This window comes from Chinchilla lanigera, unplaced genomic scaffold, assembly GCF_000276665.1.
Source record: "Chinchilla lanigera isolate Chin_1 unplaced genomic scaffold, ChiLan1.0 scaffold00040, whole genome shotgun sequence".
Classification (NCBI taxonomy): domain Eukaryota; kingdom Metazoa; phylum Chordata; class Mammalia; order Rodentia; family Chinchillidae; genus Chinchilla; species Chinchilla lanigera.
In genome coordinates, this window is record NW_004955441.1 from 1908739 (window position 1) to 1920996 (window position 12258).

The 12258-nt window shown below is 38.4% G+C and overlaps 1 long non-coding RNA gene across 1 annotated transcript; it reads left to right on the forward strand.

Moving 5' to 3' along the window:
- Positions 1 to 445: 445 nt before the first annotated feature.
- LOC106149270 lies at positions 446 to 12003 on the forward strand. The gene is made up of 3 exons (XR_001235330.1): positions 446 to 734; positions 9282 to 9407; positions 10973 to 12003. It is a non-coding gene; the product is annotated as an uncharacterized LOC106149270 (long non-coding RNA).
- The last annotated feature ends 255 nt before the right edge of the window (positions 12004 to 12258 follow it).

Here is a 12258-nt window from a genome sequence, read left to right on the forward strand (position 1 = left end):
AAAATAAGATTAGTATCTAACATTAAGGTAGTACATTATATCAATAAAGTAAAAAACAAGAACCACATCTCCATATTCTTAACAGGTGGAGAAAAATAATGTGATGAAATTCAGCACCATTTCATGATTTTAAAAAACCACTAAGAAAAGTAGGCCTAGAGGGGAATTTTCTAAATGATAAAAGCCATCTATGAAGAATCCACAAGTAACGTGTTTAACATAATAATGGCTGAAATTTTAACCTTTAATACCAGAAAAAAGAAAAGTATATATGCCTTTACCGCTTTAATTTAGTATTGAATGGGAAGTTATTGACAAGTTAATAAGAAAAATAAGTAAAATAATAAAATAAAATAAATAAAAGATATACAGATTGGAAAGGATGGAACAAAACTATTCTTATTTGCAGATAACATTATCCATTTTTTTTCTTTTTCAGTATGGAGGATTAAATCCAGGACCTTCGTATTGATCAACATCCCCAGCCCTGTTTTAATACGGCACTCATAGGATAAGTATATATACAGTGCAACAGATTTGATCCAGAAGTAAACTTATTGCTATAGTCAATTTACTTTTGATAAGGGTGCCAAGACAACTCAGTGGGAGAAGAAATAGATTTCAGCAAATGCTTCTAGGATTATTGGATATCTGCATGCAAAAGAAGGCACCTTGATCCCTGCATTACACTACTGTGTACAAAAATTAAATGAAAATGGATCAAAGACCTAAATGTAAGGACTAAAACTATAAAAACTTTAGAAGAAATAGCACGAGTAAAACTTTGTGTTTTATATTAAGTAACTTTTTTATAGATATGATGTCAAAGCACAAGTGACAAAAAAAATAGACAAATTTGACTTCATCATAATGAAAACCTTCTGTACTTCAAAGGAAACCTACAAGAAATTAAAAATAGGGATGGAGGGCAGGGGGGCTATGTCTCAGTAGCATATGTGAAAGACAAGAACCACCCATTTAATGCAGGAAATGTTTGCAAGTCATATATTTGAATATTTCATACTGGAGCATTTATTTGGTCAGGAATGCAAAATTATCTCCCTTAATGCAAAATGAAATGGAAACTGAAGTAAAATATGGGCAAAAGATTTAGACAAATAGATATTTCCAAAAGTATATTAAAATGTGCACATCAGAAAATGCTCAACATTATTAGTCATTAAGGAAATGGAGGTCAAACCCATACTAAGACACCACTTTCAACCCACTGAGATGTTCATTATTTTTTATGAGAAAGGAAAACAGTGAGGATAAGTGCTGGCAGTGAAACCACAACCTTCATACAGCACTGGTTGGATTGTAAAATGGAGCAGTCATTTTGGAAAATAGCTTAACAGTTCTTGAGACTATTAAACCTAGAGTTAACACATGACTCAGAAATCTACTCCCACCTATACACCCAAAAGGACTGAAAACATGTCCATAGAAAAATCTAACCACCAGTGTTCATAGAAGTATTAATCATAACAGCAGAAAAATGAAAGCAACTCAAGTATCTATCAACTGATAGATACATAAAATGTGGTATAACTATATAACAAAATATTACTTTAAAATAGTGGAGAATGAAGCACTGATACTTGCTAAATCATGGATGAACCTTGAACAAGTTATGCTAGGAAGCCACTCAAAGCGTACATATGGCATATGAAATGTCCAGAATGGACAAATTCATTACATTGAAAGTAGATTCACAGTTGCTAAAGATAAAGTAGAATGGGGTGTAACTGCTCATAGACACAAAGTTTGCTTTTACAAAGGTGATGAAGATGTTCTGAAACTAGCAGTGACAATTGCACAACTCTATGACTATATGAACATATTCTACTCACTTATACACTTTAAAATGGTGAATTTTATATTATGTGAACTACCTCTCAATTGCTGTTATACTAGCAGGATGATAATTTGGAGATAATCCTACTGAGGGATATGGACAACAAATTAAGTTTTATAGTATTAGATATCTTGGAAAACAAATTAAAAACCCAGTTCTTCAGAGGTGATCAAAGATTACTAAGAAGAGAAAGAAAAAAAGCAAGATGCCACTCAAATGTCCTTTGTTTCCTCTCTGGGTAAGAACTCAGATTTCCCATCGTCCTGTTCAGAAGTGTAAGACTGAACAAATTGGCCTGTTTAATACATTATTTACAAGGGGACTCTCAATCTGTGGGCATATACCATAACCTCATCACATCCATACTATTCTTTACACATGTATAATCCCAGGATCTTGGAAAACAAACCTTTTCTTATCCTAAATCATTCGTTGCTAACAAGTACTTTGCAAGTTTAAACCATATGTCATCATGTCTTAAAGTTATTTTGAGGAGTAGCTTAAAAATAGGGCAGCCATTTTTTTAGAAAACTGTACTATAGATTGAACCCCAGGTCTTCTCACTGAGCTACAACTCTACCCCCTTTTTTTTTTTTTTTTGAGACAGAGTCTTGCTAATGTGCCCAGGCTGGCCTCAAAATTGTGATTCTCTGGCCTCAGCCTCTCAGAGTGCTGTAATTACAGATTTGTGCTACCACACTTGGCAGGAGAGTTCAGTTTCTAACTTCTCATTTATAATTGGAGTCATTTATAATCAGAGTTCTGTAAGAAATTATTCTAGATATTTCCAGGGTTTTTAATGAGAAAATAATTTTTTGTAAAGGCAAAAACTGTGATAATGACTGGGAGAAAAGAAAGGAAGTAGTTTTCCTGTGGGAAACCAGGAAAGCTGCTGCCTTTGTTCCCCTGGAAGTCTAACCATGAATCATAAAACTGGAGAAAGAACATGCGGCTGACTTACTGCAGAAGCCTGAACTGCTTGCTGTATGGGGAAGAAGAGAATCTGCCCTCTTCTGCCTTCTAAATCTCATACAAGTTCTTCTCTTTGATGGACTCTCACCTGGAGCCCTGCTGGCAAGGGATTCTGAGAAATGTGCCTCCTAAGCACCTACCCCTGCAGTGTGACAATACAGAAGAGTGTTGGGATGACACTCAGCAATAGCTAGTAAAGTAGTACAATATGCCTTTCAAAATCAAAGCACTGTCAAAATGCCTTCTTTTTCTTTAGTAGTGAAGTAAGAAAGGCATTTTTAAATTCAGAATAGACATACTGGGGAGGAGTAGGAAAACCAGGGTCCTCAGCCCTGTCTTTCCCACTTTATGGTTTTTTAACCATACACAGAACAGACAAAATAACACTGGGGCTGTGGTGCTATTTTCTTACATTAATCCAGTTACCTTTTATAAATTACACTTTGCATGACTGCTTTGGATTTAGTTGTTAAGCTTTGTTCTACAAACTTGCCTATTTTTTGCATTTTGCCTTTCTTAAATTTTTGGCTGCCTAAGATGAATTTGAACCCCAAACAGACATACTAATTTCTCACTTATGTTATAATATATCATCACAAGCTTAATGCCTTAAAACAACACAAGCGTATTCTCTTAATGTTTTGGAGGCCAGAAATCTAAAATCATTTTCACTGGGTCAAGTCAAAGGGTGGCCAGGCTGACTCTTGTGGAAGGTGATGGTGTGGTGGGCGCTGTGGTAGAATCTGTCTCAGGTCTTTTCCAGCTTTGACAGGTGGCTCCATTCCTTGACTTGATTCCTTCTTTACATCAATCCAGCTCTGGCTTCTGTCATCATAGCTCCTTCTCTGCCCAATCTCCCTCTGCTTCTCTTTTATAAGGACACTTGTGATTTCATTTAAAGACCGCCTGGAAAAGCCACAGTGATCTCTCTATTGCAAGATTCTTAATTTAATCACACCTATAAAACTCCTTCTGCCATTTAAGGAAACATTGGGGATTAGGACCTGGATATCTTTGGGGGGGTCATTATTTAGCCTTCTGCCTATATGAAAAAGATAGGTGCATTTCCTGTCAGAGACACCCTTGTTCCTGTTTTGTGACAGTACTTTCCTGCATGATATATAAGTCACCAAGCTTATCCCATCACCAACTTTGGATCTGAAATATTACAGAGAGGGCACTCTGACAACTACTGCCCTTTCTAGGGTGATCCTTAGTTATATAGTGTTAAGACCTTCAACTTGCTAAGCTGAGAGTGCGGGGGTGCTATGGATGTGTGAAAACACACACACACACACACACACACACACACCTCTTAATTCTTTAAAATGACTTATCCTAGTTTCTCTCAAAAGAGGTATCATCTCTTTTCCTTTTTTATTTAAAAATTTAAAAACTGACAAAACAACAATGAAGACAAAATCAAAACAACACAAAAACAACAAAAAGTAATACATAACCTCAAAACAAAATGATAGAAATTTACAATGGTTGCTATATTACGTACTGTTATCTTCAACGAAGTTGCTCAGTCCATTAGACATAAGAATGTAAGATTAATCAAACAGAGACAGTAACAAGTAAAAAAAAATAAAAATAATTAAAAAAAAACATTGGAAATGATGCAGAGCTTCACCATACAAAATGGTAGGAGTTCAACAATGGTTCTTATATTGCACATTATTATTTTCAGATTAATCATTCTGATTACCAAATTCAAGCGTGTAAAATTGGTCAAGAAAAAAGAAAATTTGAAGCATTGACTATTCCTCTCAATAAACTACAGACATCAGCAGTACACCTATTAAACTCTTTCTTCAGCTTCTGGTTGATTCTTGACTCAAATCCCTTGATACACAGAATGTCAAGTCTTTCTTTTTGGTTTGCTCAAGCGAAGTCTGCAAGCATGTGTTCACGACAGGACTGGAGCCTGGTCCTGGCCTTTTGCTCACTGAGGACTGGAATGTGTCTTCTCACTTCACATTTTTGGATCTTGCTTGGCCTAACTGACCTCTGTTTTCCCAAGGTAGTAGGATTTTCTATGTGCTTTTTACATGCTGGTTGATAGTTTTTATGGCTCTTTTGTCAGGGATAATGATACCTGTGTGAAACCTCAATCACAAAGACAAAAGAGTTGGGTCACTGTGAATCTTTCTATCAACTGACCATTGTTTTCACTCAGATTACATTGGAAGCCTCTTTACTGTAGTAGGATTTTGCTTCAGAAATAGATGATCACACAGAGTAGTGAGAGTGTGCAGGAATTGCCAGTGGACAGTGGCAAATGGCCAGATAGTCCCTCTATTCTGGGATATATATTTGTCTACTTTGTTTGAACAGATAGAGAATTGATGTTCTGGAAATCCAAGTTAAATTATGTAAACAGTCTATACGTAGACTAAAAAGACTGAAAAACTAACTAGAATTAATTAAAATTACTAAGCAGTTTTCTGCACAAAATTCTTGCATCTTACTATGAGGTGTGAAAGAAAAACATGGTGTGTATATTAATGAAAAAATTAACACAGTAAAAGATGCATTGCCACCCCCCTCAAAATAAGTCCTTTTGCTTCCAGCACACTTATCTTATCCTTCTTGTCTCTTTCTAAAGCAGTTCTGGAAGTTCTTTTATGTGAATGTCTTTAGTTGCGCTGTTGCCCCTACTTCCTGAATGGATTAAAAATGTTTACCTTTCAAGGTGATTTTGCCTTTGGGGAAGATCCAGCGGTCCTGAAGTCTGGATCCACGGAATAAGGTGGACAAGGTCACACCATGATGTTTTCATGAGCCTGACTTTCCATTGGCTGGCACATGGCAGCAGCTTTCACCATATTTTTTTGTCACACTTCATAAAGATATGAAAGAGAACTTCCAGAAGTTCTTCAGAAAGCGGCAAGACTTAGCCAGCCTAGGTGGTGTACGCCTGTAGTCCCAGCACCCCGGAGGCTGAGGCAGGAGGATTGTTGTGAATTCCAGGCCAGCCTGGGCTACAAAATGAGTTTAAAGCCAGCCTGAACTACAGAGTGAGACCCTGTCTCAAAAAAAAAAAAAAAGTAGCAAGAAGGATGGGACATATTTTAAATGAGAGGGTAGTATTTTGAGGCAGACTAAGACAATGTGCTTTTTAACTGTAATAAATGTTTCTTTAATCAAAAATAAAACTTCATACAAGGTAATAAGAGATTAACAATAGTTAATAGACTGTGTCATTGTCTTCAAAGCAGTTACTCAGAATATGACATTTGCAAAAAAGATTCCTACAAAGAAGAAGCAAACATGTATTAGTACAAAGCTTTCTTTTCAATGAACTAAGAGAAACTAGTAGTATAAATGAAAAGAATTAGCATATATATTAAAATATTTTGAAACAACAGAATAGGTAATTTTGGGGAACCATCTGAACGTCTCTATTTTTCAATCACTCCCTGTATTTTACTACTGAAAACAGACTACAGTAACCTACTCATCTTGGGTAAAATTGCTTATTTTCTAGGGTAGTGAACTTATTCCATAGTTGTTTTGATCAGCAAGTTTTATTTTTGCTTCTACCTGGAATAGAGTAGACGAAGATTTATGTCAACACTTCACAAAGCTGAGTAAAGGACAATATCAAGAAACACTTGAAAGGAAGATTTGTTTCCTATTCATTGGGAGTAATTGAGGTGACAAAAATCTCCTATCAACAGTTCCTTCCTAAACTAAAGCTTGGGCTGGAGTAAAAGTATGTTAACACAGCCTTCTCGGTTCTATCGTCATGAGTTCCAATTTTCCCCTAATTTTTTTTTTCATGTTATAGCCAAGTGATGTTCAGGCAATGCCAGCTCTGGCCTCCCAGCGTATTCTCGGTGTTTGGTTGTAACACCGGGTTACAGTTGTATAAAGTGCTGGCAGCTAACATTACACTCTTTGATACAAAATTCTCCATTCCATCCTGCAAATTATCCCGAGCTAAAGGCATGGCAGGGTCACTTAGGTGCGCACCTCCCTTGCTAAAGCAATTTTTAAGAGCCAAGAAGAAATGGCTTCAATTTGAAATTACAGGGATGATTTCCTTTGTTCTAGGAAGTAGTCGGCTGTTGAGGAGTGACCCCTTATTTACACAGGAAGTTTCTAACAATAGAACTTGATTCTGCTATTAGGCCTCCTCTTTCTCATTTATTCTAAGAGATTTTGAAATTCAACAAGAAAAGAGCAGAACTGTACAAAAGCAGGATGTCTTGAAGATGCTATTGATACAACGATTAACCTTTAGAACGGGGCATCCCTACGTCAGGCCTCTGTGCTTAAAGTCTGTTTACAAAAGAAAGCATTAATCAAGACATACGAATCCATTTATAACATCTCAGCCCTGGCGCTGACTCCAGAGCGAGCCACAGAGTGAGACAGTGAAGCCTGACAGCTAATTTAAAGCCAAGGTCTTCCCTGTCCAGCGATTCATCAGAGTCAACCAGCCAGTATCTTTTATGACTTACACCTTCTCCTTTTTCGGAGGTAGTAAATGGAAAAGACAGGAAAAGGAGGTTCCATCCATGGCAGCTGTGTAAAATCACATAAACACCATGGCCTGGGATTTCATTATAACACCTCCTTCTTAGCTAATTACTGTCAGCATTAAATTACGGAGTCAGGAGGCCCCACTCAATACCAATTCATTCATTTTAGGTCACAGTTTGGCAGAAAACCTGCAGCGAAAGGCCAAATCTTTATCCACTAAGCCTTTTATTTGTGACTAAACAAAAGTCTTGACAAGTAGTATAATTTGCGTCAAGCAGGGCTACACCAAAGGCCAATTAATAGTTTTTTTTTAAATAAAGATTTGCTCTAGCGTCTAGTCTACTTGACAGGATTTATGATTTTGCATATCAAAAAACTCAGAAGCTCATAGGCTATTTCTTCCTCAGTTCAAGCACTGTATCTTTTACTATTATCAGTCTCCCAAGCAAGGGGTAACATGATATTTTTAGAAAAATAGATCAGAGTGTTTGTCTTACAATACTGTGATAGAGAAGCAAAATTTTGGGTTTTTTTTTTTTGTTTTGTTTTTTTTTTTTAAATCCTAAGCCTTTGAAATCCATTCTTACACACACACATGCAGGTGGTCAGACCAAAATGTGCTTTTAAGACACGCAGAAATGTTATAATTGCCTTAGGTACTTTCTGGGATAAAAAGATATACAAAACTACTAACCTTTCAAGGGGGTTAATTTTCTTTTTCTTACCATCTAGCTGCTATTGAAATAGTTTATTTAGGAAAAAGAAATCAAATGTACTACAGCTCTATATATATGGTTGGCGGTTTGATATAGATTTTTAAACTGATGTTCTGATCATGAAGAAGTAAGACTGAAGTGACACATTTAAAATCATCATCTCTTAAACTCACGCAGGTAGAATGATGTTATTAATCCACAAGAATCAATTTCTTCAGATCAGCTTTGTGTAAGTTTTAGGACATAAAAGATATGCTTTTGGTGAAAACACTTGTTATTTTGAGTGAAATGCTACCAAAACCCAATTAGATGTGAAGAGAATAATAACTGAAAATTCATTGGATGGGCTTGACACTAGAAGAAGAAAGGGCTAGCCAATGAGGAGATAGCAATGCAAATTAACTAATCTTAAAAACAGAACAAAACTCATGAAAATATGATAAAGAAAAATAACCCTAATTATGCCAGAGTGTGGAGCAGGCATCTTCTCGCACGTGACTCCATTGACCTACTTCTCATGAGGACATTGTTTTAGGGATAATCCCATGTCACAGAGCAGGGTTAACTTTTTCTTTTTTCCTTTTTTGGTTCTGGGCATTTGGTCCTAGGGCCTTGTATAGGCTAGGCACGCATTGTGTGCCGAAGCTAACTCCCTACCTCACAGACAATAGCATCAAGCTACTAGGTGAAGTTAAATATCTTGCAGTTAAGAGCATTGAAGCACAGGTGTTCTGTCTTGGAGACCACTGACCTTTCTGCTAAACACTACCCCCAAGAGCAGGGGATTACCTGCTGTGGAAGATGAGGTCTCTGTTGAGTTCAACCTTGCTATTAACAGTGGCTAATGTTTGTACACAGCACCCCACCTCAGTTTCTGAAAAGACAGTCTGTTCTTTGTTAATCACCCATCCAAGAATTTTTGTTCATTGCTTGGGCTGTGTTGGTAGTATTTACATGTGTGAACATACAATGCAACAAACAAATGATGCACTCAGGGTGTCGCTCCCATCTGCCCCTAGTCTTTTCTTTCATCTAATTTAGAATGACACATAAAGGCCTGAGACATCCTTATACAGTGGAAATTTCTAATTCAGGGTTTAACTGAAGTGAGTGAATGTGGAAATGTAGTCCCTGGAGGATGTTAGATCCCTGAGATGGCAGGGATTGGAGTATGGTTGTGACATTTTCAATACAAATATCTTACAGCAGTTTCAAACTTTTTTTTTTTTTTTTTGCATCAGGAATCGAACTCAAGACCTTGCACTTGCCAGGCAGGCACTTGTGCAGCTGAGCTATATCCCTGGTCCCCTTACGGCAGTTTCCGCAGCTTCACTTCCTGCCTGTCCTCTTTCAGGGCCCAGCAAAAGGTAACCTTTCAATTAAGATGGATTCTACAACTGCAAAACGGTTGCTAATAAAGCATCTGTTTTACAGATATGTTTTGTACCTGTATTTTTTTAACAAAGACTCAGTCAGAATAGGGTGCCGTTCGGTAGGACTTCCAAAGTGCCTGATGCTGTGTGGGATACTCGGGGAGGAGTCAGTGTTGAATATGACAGTCTAGTCTTTCACTCCAAACAAACGAAGTTTGTTGAGAAGTTGAGAAGCGACCAGATGTTCACAGGATATGCGCCGCAGTAAAAAGTGCACAGTATAGAGAAGAGGTACAGGGGGGTGTGAGCAATTAGGAATGGGAGTTAGGGCAGGCTTTCAGGGAGTGTACCTGCTAAATAGACTAAACCGCAAGTTCAGAAACAGGCAAGAGGATACGCAACAACAAAGCCAAACTGCCATGGATACACAGTCATACAAGGGGCAGAAAGCCTGGGCAGACGGGCAGATGGATGTCATGAAGAGAGTCTTAGACAGTGGAGTTTAGATACGTTTGAGGCCATGGGGAGCAACTGAAGAGCTTTCACATGGGGACACCAGGCTCAGATTTGTGTTCGGGAAGCATCGTTCCACAGTGTGGAAACAGGTTTCAGAGTGGCTAAGGTAGAAGAATGGAGACCGGTGACGCTGTCCTATCAGCTTCTCTTGAAGCACACAGATAGATTAAAAAGGCACTAGAAATCTTCAACGCTTCCTAAGTTTGGTGGCGGCACTGCTGTTACAATAGAATATTTATACAGTCAGTGCCTAAAGTGAGTGATCTAGATCTTTAACTGGATGCCCCAGGAAAAAAGATGGCAAGGTGGAGGGGTGTGCATAGGAAGTACATTCAGAAGTGCTCTTAGCATCACCACCCTAGGGGAGTAAGGGAGCAGGACTTGGCAGAAGGAGGAATTGAGCTGTGATGCAGGCACACCAGCAGCCTCAGCTTGCCAGTGGAGAGCTCAGGATCTGGATGGCTGTGAAAGGCAGGGGGCTGGGTGCTTACACCACTGTGGTCAGTCCCTGGATATGGTCTGTCTCAGGAGATGGGAGAGACTTCTAGGCTCTGTAATTCTAGAAGTGGGACTCCACTGACTGCATCTGCAGAGTCCGTGGTCTGGTAACTGGGGGCCGGGTCTGTGAGTGCTCACAGAAGTGCCCCAGGTGTAGTGAGGTGTCCACCACCATTAAGCCTGGTCACCTGGTCTTCTGGTACAGTTGGCCTCCACCCCAAATTTAACATTAAGCAGTTTTATTTACTGCAAAGCAAACACCCATTTTACTGTCTGTCTCCTGCCCATGGAATATATGCCCCGGGGCCTTTACTATCTTGTTTCACTGCTGTATTCTTTTACACCCAGAATAATTACTGGGCACATAGTAGATGTTCAATCAGTAGTTGATGAATGAATAAATAAAAACTAGATTGAAGGAATGGGTATTGGAAGAATTTGAATTTTTTCAGATAAGAGATCCTGAAGGAATTTTTATCTTTTGCTTTTGACATTGGTGAGAATCAAGTCCAGGAAAAGAGTTTGCATCTCCCCCTCTTTTACAGGGTCCAGTCACCTGCAGAGAACCGCTGAGGACGCTCTTGATCACGAAGACATATATGCCTCTGAGAAGAGCTTAGCTTGGAAATCTGAGGGCTTTTATTATTGAGGGAAAAAAAAATCCCAGTTATCTTAGAGGAACATAAATTATCCATTGCGGAGACTTACGGAATTTTAGCATGAAAATACTGAGTGGAATTTGTGTGGACTCGACAAGCTTCTCCTCTATAATCAGCTAAACCATTTTATTTCAGATAGTAACAAACTGAAAAATGTAGTAATTTTCATGTTTGAAGGGGAAAAGGCATTTAGCACAGCTTGAAGATTCAAATTATTCTGGAAACAACGTGCTTTACTTGGCTTTAATTTGAGCTTGAGCTCTTCCACACAGGTTTAGACTCCAGCCTCCCGACAGCTGCTGCCATCACACGGGCCTGTGGACGGCTGGGTGTCGGGCATGGAGCCCTGTCTGCCCTTCCTTTATCCTCCTCTGCCTGCTTCCTTCCTTCCAGTATGCCTCATATAGCAACCCCAGTCCAGGAAGTACTCGTCTTTAGTCAGTCTGTGGAAGGTATTTATTCATCACTAGCCAGGAACAAATAGATAGATAGTGTCACTCTTACTCATATTTAGATGTTTAAATTCTTTTAGTAGAATGTTGGGTCCTTTGATTCCATTAAGAGAGCCCGAGAGCAGATAGGACAGCGTCAAGTAATTATTAAAGGTGAGCATAGAAGGCAGATCCCCCTCAGCTTCAAGCACCTGAAAGAGAGCATAAAGAACCCCTGAGTAGAATCTGAGGAAATCTATGTGGAAATTTAGCTTTGCTTTAGGCAGTCTCATGGTTTCATAGAGTGACTCTCCACAATTCTGTGTCATCAGCTGCTTTCTTGTCATAAATTCTGTATTTTAAAAATTTTAAGTGTTACTCACTTTAAATCCAACCTTTCCTTTGGCCTTCCCATCTGGGTAGTGACTTATATCTGAGACTTTGGGGTCACACACCAGTCTCCTTCTTGTACATCTTTCTCCCATCCTTGAGCTGTTTTGTTAAAAATTAAAATATTATAATCATTTACTGAGTCTTCAGTTCTTTAAAATTAAAGTTCTGCACTCACACAGTTTAAAAGCCAAGTGGTTTTGCAAGGCTAATTGTAGAAAAGGAAGTCTCCTCCACCCCTATTTCTTCTTCTTTTTGGGCATTTGGTGAATATCACCATATTTCTAAAGAGTAGGTCTAGTTCTCGAAGAGAATTCTAGTTCTTGATTTTTCAGGCTTGCATATGATTTA